The 12,812-nt window shown below is 43.9% G+C and overlaps 1 long non-coding RNA gene across 2 annotated transcripts; it reads right to left on the bottom strand.

Moving 5' to 3' along the window:
- Positions 1–2,189: 2,189 nt before the first annotated feature.
- On the bottom strand, positions 2,190–7,824 carry LOC149305111 (uncharacterized). 2 transcript variants are annotated; one of them, XR_016271881.1, is made up of 3 exons: positions 7,631–7,824; positions 7,081–7,210; positions 2,190–3,927 (listed from the first exon to the last, which is right to left on the bottom strand). It is a non-coding gene; the product is annotated as an uncharacterized LOC149305111 (long non-coding RNA). The 2 variants fall into 2 exon arrangements; XR_016271880.1 differs by having other exon boundaries at positions 7,642–7,820.
- Between the last annotated feature and the right edge of the window lie 4,988 nt (positions 7,825–12,812).

Genomic DNA, 12,812 nt, shown 5'->3' with positions numbered 1-12,812 from the left:
CACAATTCAAAAAGGACATTGAGAAACTGGAGCATGTCCAAAGGAGGGCGACTAAAATGGTGAAAGGTCTGGAAGCCATGCCCTATGTATGAGGAACGACTTGGGGAGCTGGGGATGTTTAGCCTGGAGAAAAGAAGGTTAAGAGGTGATATGATTGCCCTGTTTAAATATTTGAAGGGGTGTCATATTGAGGAGAGAGTAAGCTTGTTTTCTGCTGCTCCAGAGACTAGGATCTGGAACAATGGATGCAAGCTCCAGGAAAAAAGATTCTCCCTCAGCATTAGGAAGAACTTCCTGACAGTAAGGGCTGTCCGACAGTGGAACACACTCCCTTGGAGTGTAGTGGAATCTCCTTCCTTGGATGTCTTTAAACAGAGGCTGGATGGCCATCTGTAGGGGATGCTTTGATTTGGATTTCCTGCATGGCAGGGGGTTGGACTGGATGGCCCTTGCGGTCTCTTCCAACTCTATGATTCTATGATTCTACACCTACTAACAATTTCTTTAAAAATGCCCCAAATTGTAATGTTGCCCAAAAAAATCCTGGGAGGCCAAAGGGGGTGGTGGTGGTATTATTATTATTAATATTTTATTGTCATCATCGTTTATTTATATAGCACCATCCATGTACATGGTACTTTAAAGATACAGAATGAAACAATTATAACTATAGGTTTCCCTCCCTGTCTGTTGAACATACCCCTGTAAAGTATTTATCTATTGACAGATGCTGAAGCAAGCACATCCTTTGCTGTGAATCAGCACAGTTTAAGCCTCTTTACAAAGGGCTTTGGGAGAAGAGAGCTGGGTGCTTTTAACCATAGCTGCTCTCTCTCGCTTTGCTGTTTCAGAGGAACAAAGAACCATGCAGAGATGTTAGCTTTTGATTAGATCTCTAATTCTTGAATCTGTGATGTCTCTCTCAATTCTTAAGAATTTGGTTTTTTAAATTTTTTAACCTTCTAGACCTCATGGTTATAGAGACTGTACTTTCAAAGATGAAGATAGTCCTTGCTGACAGCTGCACATAGAGTTTCTAGTATCTAGCAGGCCCCACATGTGGAATTTTGGTGCCTTATAGGAGAACTATTTCTGCAGGGTGAATGTAGCCAGAGAGACTGAAAATTGTTCATGCCTACAAGTCTTATGTGCACTGTCCCTTGGTCATTTTGCCTGCTCCTTTCCTTTGGGTGCATAAACTGTATTTCCAAATGGTCAAAAAAATAACCGCAGTAGGATACAAACCAGCTGTATTTATGCTGCTTTGTGTAGCAACTGCAAAATTATTACAAAACTTTTGAACCCTAGGAATGCTGCCACTATATATATGACATTCAAGGCATCATAATTTGTTGTGTGTATTTGGAGTTTGCCTTATTTTGATTCTGCGGAAAAGGCAGATGTTTAAAAGTAGTTCTTGATGTATATTTCACTGTGCAAAATATTTTAACTTTGCAGCACCAGGATCCAGATTCTTCTGGTTTTGTGAGGAATAGGGCAGAGGCTGGGCAAGAAGAGATGCAAGATATAGAACCCCTGGTCTTGAACACATCTTATTTGTAGTGCTCTTTCCCACATAGTCATGCATATGTTTTCCAGTCATAATGGCTAACAACTTAATATTTTTTAATTAAAAAATAGAGAGGGAGTTCACATTGACAGAAGTCAAATTCACTACCAGCACAACTCAGCGACCATTTGTACCAAACCACTCCTGTATCACTGACTTGAAGAATATTTTCCAAATGCAGAACATATATACTAATCAGTGGCCAAGGATTAGTAAAATAGGGGCCCTGCAGAATTTGGCTACCCTTTCATGCAGGGATGAGCAGTTGCACAAGGCAAGGAACCAGCTTTTGCCCCTGTCGATACATGACAGGCTGCAGAAGTTCAAAATCAGCTGAAATTCTGATGCAGAAGTTACTGGAAAATGCATCTGATTTTAATTCTGGGATTTTCAACTACTTTGAGAAGTGGGGCAGGGATTTCAGGAACAGTAGTTGAGTGTTTTAAGCTTATTTGGAGATAATACAGTAGGAAAAGGTAAAGGGTTGGGATGCAGGGGCTTTGAAGAAAAAAATCAAAATGTTTGGGAAGCAAGGGCTTTGAGAGAAGCCATGAAAGATTGCAGGTTTTGTCTTGTAGGAAACAGCCATCCCTGGAAAGTGATGGAGACACAGACAAAATACTACAAAATACATTTATTGTAAATGCAACAGATTTCATCTCACCTCTGCTGGGGTGAGCAGGATGAATGGTAGCCACTAATACATTCCTTGAGACCTAGCGTTATATATAATCTAGATAGGTATGTGGGCAGGTGGTACATGGGCAAAAAGTAATGCTTCCAAGCTGTGCTCTTTTGTAAGTGGAGGAACATACCCCTGTCTTGCCCTTGCCCTAGCCCTCTTTCCCTGGCATATTTGTCAAATAGAAGTCTAGACGCTTCCTTTAAAAAAAATAAAATAAACCCCTTCTCCTAATCACTAGTTTAAAGGCATGATTTAGGTCACAGCTGTCTGGCCACATGTTTGGTTATGTAACAGGCAGTCTGCACTCTGCAGTGCCTTCTAGTTTCCAATGATGCATCCCTTCTGGCCAAACCAAGCGGGAGGGAACTGATAGCACATGGACCGGTTCAGCTCCCTGCAATACAATTCAGTTGCAGAAAAGCCTTTCAATTGCACTTCGTTCTCTTTCTTCACAGCCCTCTCTATTCTTGTTGAATCAGAGGGCATTGAGGAAAGCACTCCTGGCTGGTGTGGGCATGGCTCTGTGGAACTGTCCTTTTCTGGGGAATGATGTGAAGCGGTCGGCTTCATCCTGGCCACATTTTAAACCTCTGTGACATGGGACTCAGGTTTTATTTGCCGTATGTATCTTGTCTTCCTTGCACTTCATTGTTCTGCCCACTTAAAACCTGTTGGCACCTTGTGGTCCTCCAAATGTTGTTACACACCACTTCCCATCATCCTTTGCCACTGGTTATGCTGCCTAGAGCAGATGAGAAGTATATTCTAACAACATCTGAAGTATCATAGGTTGCCCTCTGAAATGAACCAGAAAAGTAGAAATGGTGCAGCCAACCTTAGACTTGCCTGGCACCCATTTGAGTGTCCCAGAGCCTTTTCACATTACAGTTACAGCATTATGAGTCCACCTTAACTGCCATGGTCCCAACCTGTAGATTCCTAGGGTTTGTCGTTTGGGAAGGCATTAGAACTCTGGCTGAGAAATCTAAATGCTTTTTCCTTAATCTGACAATCCCATGTTTCCATCGGACGTTGGCCATGTCAGTTAAAATCTGTGGCGTCACTAAGGTTGGTGCCACACCAGTGCGGTATCTCATGCTATCACCCCCAGACAGCTTGGCACAGAAGAAGCCAAGGCAACACTTAACTTTGGACACTAAGGCAACAATTGAGTGAACTCCACATTTCCTTCCTCCATTACAACCCGCTCAGGACTTCAGATGAGATTCAACCAGGCAGGGAGGAGTTGGGAAAATACTGGGTGTATCCTCTTTTTCTTTTAGGATTTTGGAAAATGGAGTTTAGTACTGCCGCAAAGGGTGCCAGTAACAAGACTTCCATTGCACTAGAAAGGATGGTGATGATGATTCTCTAACACACACATCCCAGACAAGGCATGCTAAGTGTACATAAAAAAGTATTGCTGGTACTGCAGGATAAGACACCCAAGTTTCTGACTTTGCTCTGCTTCTATCTTCTTAGCTGTAATCTTTATTCTGGGTCCTTCCTGTCCAGCAGATGAGTGTCACTTTTCTGGATGTGGTTTAGTCTCTTCACTCATTTGCCGGGCACTGTAGAAGGATAGGCTTAATCCCATAATGGCTAAAAGCAATGCCAGGTGATTCATCAGCCGCTCTTGAGGTTCTGATTCAGGCCCACTGGCCAACTGCATCTGTGTGGATCATAAATAAATACAATTTTATTTATATGCCGCCTCTAGCGTAGGATCAAGGCGGCTTACAACACCGGATAAACACAATATAAAATACAACATACAATTAAAATACATCCCATAATTCCCTCCCCCTCCATATTGCAATAAAATATCATTAAACAATCAAAAAATTAAAAGAATAAAAATTAAAATGCAATGTGTGTGTGTGTGTCAGGTGAGATGATCAGTATAGGGCATCCTTCACATCACAAAAAATTGGGAGCAGATTTGAGGCGGAAGGAACACATTTTGTTTTTGCTTTTAAATATTTTTATTGAAAGTTTCCAGCTACATTAAAAGACTATAAGAATCTAAGCATACATGAAAAACAATAAAAGGAACAAAGCACAGCCAGAAACAGAAAAGACAAAAAACAATGATTTCTAGCTTTCTTTCTTTTGGTGGTTATAAGTCCATATATAGAAGATCTAACATCTCCAATTAAAGAATATTATGGGGTACACTTCTACTGTTTTGAACCTACTAATTATCAAAACCTACAGTTATCATATCATTCTCTTCGAAACAGATGATATTTTGGATGTCACAGATGTTTACAGAGGTGGGACTCTATATAACCACATAGGGTTACGGGTTGTAATTTTGGGGTTATTTCAACAAAACTGCATTACTTATTACAATATTCCAATGTACTTTTCTTTCTTTGAATACAGAGTGCAGAAGAACTTACAACGGTTGTCTTCCCCAACTAGGAACCTTTTACACATGTTGGTCTAACTCCCATCTGGCAATCCCATCATTCTGGCTGATGGATATTGTAGTTCGCTAGATAGGTCGCTAAAATGAGTACCCAGCTTTTAGCTTTACACATTACTATGTATGGGGGCAATTAGCTTGCATATTATAAACTGCTTAAGAAGTGCTTAAGTGCACGGATAAGCGGTATAGAAATGTACTTGCCATTGCTATTTGGAGGTCACCCGACTGGGAAAGGCTATGATGGATATACAGTGGACCCTTGGTATCCACTGGAGGTTGGTTCCAGGATCCGCCTCCCGTGTGTAACAAAATCCATGCATGCTCAAGTCCCATTAAACACAATGGAAGTACAAGGGAGTCGCCTCTCTTCCCACTTGGGCAGCAGCCCTGCCAGACCTGAAAAGCAGCCTTCTCTGAAAAGCTGAAAGACCCAGAATGCAGCCCCTTCCCATCCTCAGCTGCTGGTAAGGGTTGGGTTTTGCTGTTGCCTGGTTGCCCCTTCCAGGTCTGGCAGGGCTGCTGGTCAAGCAAAGCAAGAAAGTCACCTCCCTTTCCCGCTTGGCCATCAGTGCTTCCAGAAGGGATAGCCAGGCAAGAGCAATAGCCCATCCGCACGAATAGCTGCAGCAAATAGACAGCAGAGATGCCCTGGCTGGAGGAGGGGAGCAGCTGGAGGGCAGTCTTGGGATGGATGGGAGCAACTGCCCCACTGGGTATTCACCCCCTTGGTGGTGTCTCCCAGTGCAACACCTTCCCAAAACTGGCGACTGTGTGCACATTCACACAGCAGCTCACTTCGGGAAGTGGTTGGCAACCACAATCACTTATTCCCACCCTTCCTCCCAGAAGGTGGCATTTGACAGTGCAAAAAACAGATCACGTGGGGAAAAGTGTAATAAGAAATGATGCCTAATCAGTATATTTCCATTCTTAAACTAGCAGAACTGTGGTGGGACAGCAGGCTGGTGTGATAAAGTCCTTAGCTACAGTCATTACAGCAGTTGTGGCAGAGAGGGAACATTTTTCTCAAATACAAATGTATTGTGAACAAGCAAGGTATTTTGGGATGGCTTGGTCCTGAATGGGCAGTCAAGACCCATGACGCTAACAAAAGATGTGCTCTCAGTGGAGCTGAAAATGTCTTAAACTTATTGTAGTCTGCATTTTTGGACTCTCTCTGAGGGGCTAGGCTATGAGGGTTATCACAAGCAGCAGCTGCAATACTAAACTTAGTACTATACCACTGTATGTCTACCAGTGTAACCTATTTTGGCTCCCAAGCCCCATTGCAGATCAATGGGATTACTATCTGTAGGTACACAAATGGGACTGGGCTCTTCAAATGCAGTCCTATGCATGTTTACTTGAAAATATGCCCCCCTCAACTTTTCTAGATCTTATTTCTGAGTAAGTATGGCAAACTGCACACCATCTACATTTAGGCAATGAAAAGACATCTTGTCCATGTTCTTTGCATGCCTCATCATGCATATTCAATTGACAGATCAGGCTTGAAATGCAAGTCACTGACTCAGCTTTTATCTTAGATCCTAAGAGTTTTTATTGAACCTGAGAAATCTGTTTCTCAAATAGCCTGGGAGAGCAGATTTCTTAGGAATACTAGTTATTATTGCATAGGTTTTGAGGCACTGAGAATTATGGGAATGATGGACTGAGAGCTGCATCCCAGGGATGGAAAAGAATTTGGTTTGGCTTGAAATTCTTAAGAAAAGCATCCATTTCACTCTTCCTGGGATTTATGTGTTTGGAAACTGGCACATCTGTGAGTCTTGCAGTGCAATTCGGAGAACTAAAATGTTCACAGAACCAATTACACATTTTAAAAATGTACCTGGCTAATATATATATGGGAGCACACACACACACACACACACACATATATGCAATTGGTAAATGTGCACAAACATATGCTAGCCAGGGATCAAATGTTTTATCTAAAAATACATCTAAAAATGCAAAATTTCCTCTTCTTTAGAACCACAAGTTCTGTTGTATGAAAAAAAAAGTCTTCCAATCTCCTATACACCAAAGATGGGATGAGAAGGCAAGGTGGGTTCATAAAAACACAATGAAATAAAGACTGAGAGATTCATACCCCAACTGCATTGTTCTTTTCTGCTAAAAACAATATTACATAATGCGGGCTACATAAGAAATGAGGAGGAGGAAGAGAAAGAAGTTGGATGTTAGCTTTCTTCTTCTTTTCCAGTTTTCTAACATCCCTTCTGAAATGTGAACCACAAACTAAATCTACTACTTTGGATTTGCAAAATAACAGATCAATTAATAAATAGCCTGCTAAAACAATGGTATGAATGTCACTGTCTGAGAGGCTCAGTTGCCCAAGAGAATAGGAAGTCTTCAGCTTACCTGTAGCAGGCGGAAGTAACCTGGCGTCAAACGCCTGAGGCGGAAGATCATAGCACAGAGGAGAGGAAGAAGCCAGTTACGTTATCGATACCTTTCCTCCCAACTGCTTTATAACTTTGTCCGGTTAAGGCTGTTACAGGAAGGAGATATAACTGGTTAAAACATAGCAGAAGAAAAGAAAGGATGGAGCAGAAGCACACTCTGATATTTGACAGTAGAACTGTCTGTGGATCTTGCCTGTGGAGTGCACCCAGTCTTTGGGGATCACAGCACTATCTTTTGTGGAATGCACCCCAATGCTGCGTGCTGATTGCACGGGTTATTATTTTGAACAGAGATGAATGCCATTAGTGTTTCAGTCTCATTGGTCATCAACTACAGGGGAACCTTGTTAGACAACTGTGGTGCGTGGAAGGGAGCACGTCGCTCTCTCTGGTGGAAGCTCCTTCCCCCTCCTTATTGCTCTCAACAACCACTTCCAGCATTTTTCAGCCCTAACTCTCCTGGTTTGGTTCTTCCATGGATGCTATGGGGATGGAGCGGGACATACCTTCCACTCACCAGTTTCTGGGTCCCAATCCTCGTGCACCACATCCCAGCAGCACTGCCAGGCGACTGGGTCACGCAGCTTTTTAAATATCGCCCTCCTTTTTCTTCTCCTCCCATCCCTCGCTTGATGACGATCCCTACCACACCGCCTGCCTCAGGAACAGCTGTCACAAGAGATCAGCGCTTGCTGCTCTGCCGACCGCACGCGATCCACGTGTCAAAAAGAAGCGGCTTTGGCCAGGATGAAATATTTGTGAGCAATTTGTGCCATCCTGCAAAAATGAACGTCTCCCATGATGGCAGCTGAGAGTTCAAAGCAGGCCTCCTTAGAGTGTCCATGTGCTTCCCTAAGAAATGTTGCTGGCTGAAGGGTAGACTCAGAAGGCATCCTGTCCAGCAAGAACTGTCTGGACTAAGGTTTCCAATTCAGAATTATTCCAGGCCCTGAGTCTTCAAAGCCAAAGCCTGATACTTAGGAAGTGCCCCTACTGATGTCACTAAGTAACAACCTCAGTGGCTCACCTCCTTTAGAAGACAGGATAAGAAATATTTAATCTCACCTACATGCTTCTAATCAGAAGATTTTCTAATTGAGAAGAAGGCTAGGAATGGGAAGGGCAGCTATGAAAGAACTGGGAAAGATCCTAAAGAGTAAAGATATACAGTACAACTCTATGAGCATAAAAGTTAGAATTGTACAAGCCATTGTATTTCCTATTAACACGTATGGCTGTGAGAGCTACCTATATATGTCTCCAGTATTAACACTTACTAACATAGGGACTCAGGCTAATTCCTTCTCCAGTTTCCACTCTGGCTCCATACAGACAGGCCAAAATAAAGCTGCTTTGGGTCACTTTGGAGGTATGCTATTTCAATGATGCATGTGTCCTAAGAGTCCGGAAGCTGCGCCAAAGCTGTGCTCTAGTCCTTAGGATTGGAACATGGCTTTGGCGTGGCTTCTGGACTCTTAGGACACATGCATCATTTAAACAGCAAAGCTCCAAAGTGACCTGAAGCAGCTTTATTTTGGCCTGTGTGTAAGGGGCCTCTGTCTTCAACAGTCCAGAGCTCAACTGCTCTTTTACAAGGCAACCCCATACACATCTACTCAGAAATAAGTCCTGTTTAAAACCAATTAGTTTCTCTCCCCTGGTAAGTAAATAAATAACTGCAACCTTAATTGACTGAACTCTTGCATAATATTTGGGGACAAAAGAGAGCTGCCAATTTACCAACAGCATGTTTCATCTAGCTCTCCGCTCTGCAGCAAAAGACAACAGCCAGGGCAGAACATCTTACCTATAGCATGCACTGTAAATGCTAACATTCTTTCTCCAGGCAAGTTATTCTACAGTTTACTTATACACTCGTCCCCCGGGATACGAACGCGCCGCGTTGCGAATTTTTCGGGTTACGAAGAAAAAAACATTAATTAATTATTTCCGGGTTACGAACGTTTCCCCGGCTTGCGAAAAAAGTTTTGGTGCTTTTCGGCGCTATTTCGCACCAAAACGCGGCTTTCCCCATTAGCGCCTATGGGGATTCGGCTAACGAAAGACTTCCGGGTTACGAAAATGGCGCCGGAACGAATTAATTTCGTAACCCGGGGGACGAGTGTAGCAATATGCTTTTGACATCCTTAATATCCTGGAATGTCACAGGGCTGCTCTGAGATTTTAAATTTTGCTATATTTCTACTAATGTACGCATCCATACAATCCAAGGTTCCTAGGGAGCGTGTCGAATCCGCAGTCTAACTTTTGGAAGGATGCATGACAGGTAAGAACACAACCAAGAACACAACCTCCTGAGTTTATTGTGTGAGGGAGCCTGTAATTCTGATCTTGTCAGTGAAATTGCTCAACAGTGACTCCAGGACGCAATTGCTGATGCCATCCAGGGCCTTTCAGAAATGGTTGCAGACAATGTTGGCATTCTTTTGACTGCTATCGTATCTCCCTCTAGCGGTGACTGAAACACGTAATCCTGGCTCACAAGTGACTGAAAGGCATCCACTGATCTAAAGGTGTTGAAAGCTGTATAATGTCGCTGAACATAGCTTTCAGATTCAGGAATCTGCTGCAGTTGGGTGATCAGCATCTTTGCATGATTCTGATTACAATGTGATGATTCATCATGTAAATTCAAAGGGCCATATAATTTAAAGAGGTAGAATCATAGCATCACAGGCCACGTTCCCACTATGATTTAAAACAAATTGCTGATCGGGTTATATGACCGTCGTTCCCATTTGAAACCAGTTCCGATCCTACTGTGATCGATTTCAATCATGATGAAGCAAGGCAAATGCAAAAAACCCACCGAAAAATGCTCTTTCCTGACACTAGTTCATTCGTGGTTCTTTTGAAAAGAATCAATTCCGAAGCTTGTTCAACAAGTGGGAACGATGGATCAGAATCGCATCATTCTGGAGGGGAGGGACTAATGGCAGAGAGGTGTTTACCATCCCTCCTCAGTTTTTGGTAGATCCACCATTTCCGCCTGCTTCGCAGCGCTGCCTTTGTGCTTGTGGGGTGACCTATGGGCACATGGTTGTTGTTTTTAATTGATAGAAGATTTGATTCACTGATTTTGCAGCTACTTGAAATCAGTGAGACAAGTAATTGCAAAACTAATGAATCGAATCTTCTATAAATTTATGTGTGTGTGTGTGTGTGTGTGTGTGTGTGTGTGTGTGTGTGTATAGCCGGGCTGTCCAGCCTGCCGCTTACATCACTGATGACGCACAGATTGATATGCATTTTGAAGTGGTGCAAACTAGTGGGGACAACAATTGTGCCAAAAAAGAAGCAATTACAAGGGGATAATGAAAACATCCACTTTCATAGTGGGAATGACAGACCTTTTGGAATCGATTTACCAACACAGAGCGAAGGCAAATCGCAAACTGGTTTAAATGTAAGTAGGATTGAGCCCATGGAGTTGGAGGAGACCACAAGGGCCATCCAGTCCAACCCCATTCTGCCATGCAGGAACTCACAAAGCACCCCCAACAGCCAGTCTCTGTTTAAAGATCTACAAAGAAGGAGACTCCTCCACTCTCCAAGGGAGTTTGTTCCACTGCTGAACAGCCCTTACTGTCAGGAAGTTCATCCTAATGATGTGGAATCCTCTTTTCCATTGTTCCAGGTCCTATTCTCTGCAGCAGCAGAAAACAAGCTTGCTTCAGCCTTAATAAGACACCCCTTCAAATACTCAAAGAGGGCTATCATATCGCCTCTTAACCATCTCTTCTTCAGGCTAAACATCCCCAGCTCCCTAAGTCGTTCCTCACAGGGCATGGTTTCCAGACCTTTCACTATTTTAGTCGCCCTCCTTTGGACACGCTCCAGCTTCTCAACATACGTTTTGAATTGTGGTGCCCAGAAGTGGACACAGTATTCCAGGTAGGGCTGAGCAAAGCAGAATACAGTGAAGACAGGTAGGGTGACCAGATGCAGCCTTGTCTGACCCCTTTGCCAATTGGGATGCATTCGGTTTCTCCGGATTCTCTTCTGACAGTAGCCTCTTGTCCTGAGTACCGATTACAAATCCTAGGATTCTGTAGGATGGAGTCATGGCAGTTAAGGTGGCATCAAATTGCTTTATTTCTGCAATGTGGACACACCCTGAACCCCAGGGAAGTGCCTGTACAGCATTCCAGCTTTCCTCTCTAATAAATGTAATTTAAACAATTAATTCTAATTGTCCAATCAAAATAAACTCTGAATAAAAGTTTCTGGAGTATCTTTTGGACTCTCTTCCAAGAGCTGCACAACCCGTTGCTCCGGCTGCGCCAGCAAGCCATGCTGTAAGTTCCTTGGAGCAAGGGCCCACCCTGGTATGCTTAGTAAACCGCTACCCTTGCCATCCATGGTGCCATAGAGACAATGAAAACAACAACAACAGGCCAGAGTGAGGGCTGGGTTATTGCGCAAAGGATCAAATAATATTACTGATAGTGGGAGGCTACAGCTCCCAAAATGCTCTAGCCATTGATTTTGCCAAAGTCACCCCATGGGTTTCTATGCTCAAATTCAAACTCTGGTCTCCAGGGTCATAGTCCAATGCTACACCACCATCAAAGGATTTACAGCCACCAAATGTGTTTTCTCTACCACCAGAGCTTGGGAAAAGTTGGAGGGAAATGCTACAAGCCCCCAAATCCCCAGGCTCATAAGTGTTGGGCTATGACCATGGAGAACAGGATTTGAATTCGGCTGTGGAAGCCCACTGGGGGAAGGCACACTCTCTCAGCCTCAGGGGAAGGCCAGGGCAACCCCACTCTGAACAAACCTTGCCAAGAAAACCCCTTAGGGCAGTGATGGCGAACCTATGGCACGTGTGCCAGAGGTGGCACTCAGAGCCTTCTCTGTGGGCACACATGCTGTTGCCCTAGCACAGAGTTTGCCAGAGTTTCTTACTAGAAGGCCAGAGGGATGTGGCACTTTGCAATAAATAAGTGAGGACGGGGTTGCAGTTTGGGCACTTGGTTTGTAAAAGGTTCACCATCACTGCCTTAGGGTCTCTATAAATCGGGAAAGACTTGAAGGGACCCAACAACAGGACTTACTAAAATAAAGGACAGTACTTGCCCATAAAGAAAACTACTTGCCCATAGAGAATCATTGGAAAATACTTGTCCATAGAGAATCATGGGGAATGCTTGCCCAAAGGGAAACAATGGCAATACCTGCCCATGGGAAAACATGGGGATTACTTGATTCTCTATGGACAAGTAATCCCCATGATTTCCTATGGGCAAGTGTTCTCCAATGAGTCTCTATGAGCAAGTAGTGTGCATTGATGGGTTCCCCCCATTAATGTACACAGGAGATGAGCACCTGCTAGTGCCCCCCCCACCCCCCCCACCCCAAATAGAGAGCTGTGCCTTTAAGGCAAGTTGGAGCAGGTAGAGAAACTGGTTTGGTGCAGGATCCGAACCCAGGCGAGGCTTGCAAAGGGACAGAGAGTGGGGAGAGCCCCCTGATCCTTCCCACTGCAATGAAAAACAAAAGGTAAACTCCAAGGTAAACTTCAGCAGTGAGCCCACCTTTCTGAGAAGGCGGGAACCAAGGCCTTGAGTGGCAGGAGGCGGGGGCCAATCAGAAGCGCCTTTACCTGCTGGAAGCTGCAGGTGTGTCTTGGGGAGTTGGCATCCGCGATCTTGCCTGGGACGG

The sequence above is a fragment of the Sceloporus occidentalis genome, unplaced genomic scaffold (genome assembly GCF_023333645.1).
Source record: "Sceloporus occidentalis isolate IW3139 unplaced genomic scaffold, rSceOcc1.0.p SCAF_13, whole genome shotgun sequence".
NCBI classification, from domain to species: Eukaryota; Metazoa; Chordata; class Lepidosauria; order Squamata; family Phrynosomatidae; genus Sceloporus; species Sceloporus occidentalis.
The sequence above is the reverse complement of the archived record's forward strand: the minus strand, read 5'-3'. Positions and strand labels throughout refer to the sequence as shown.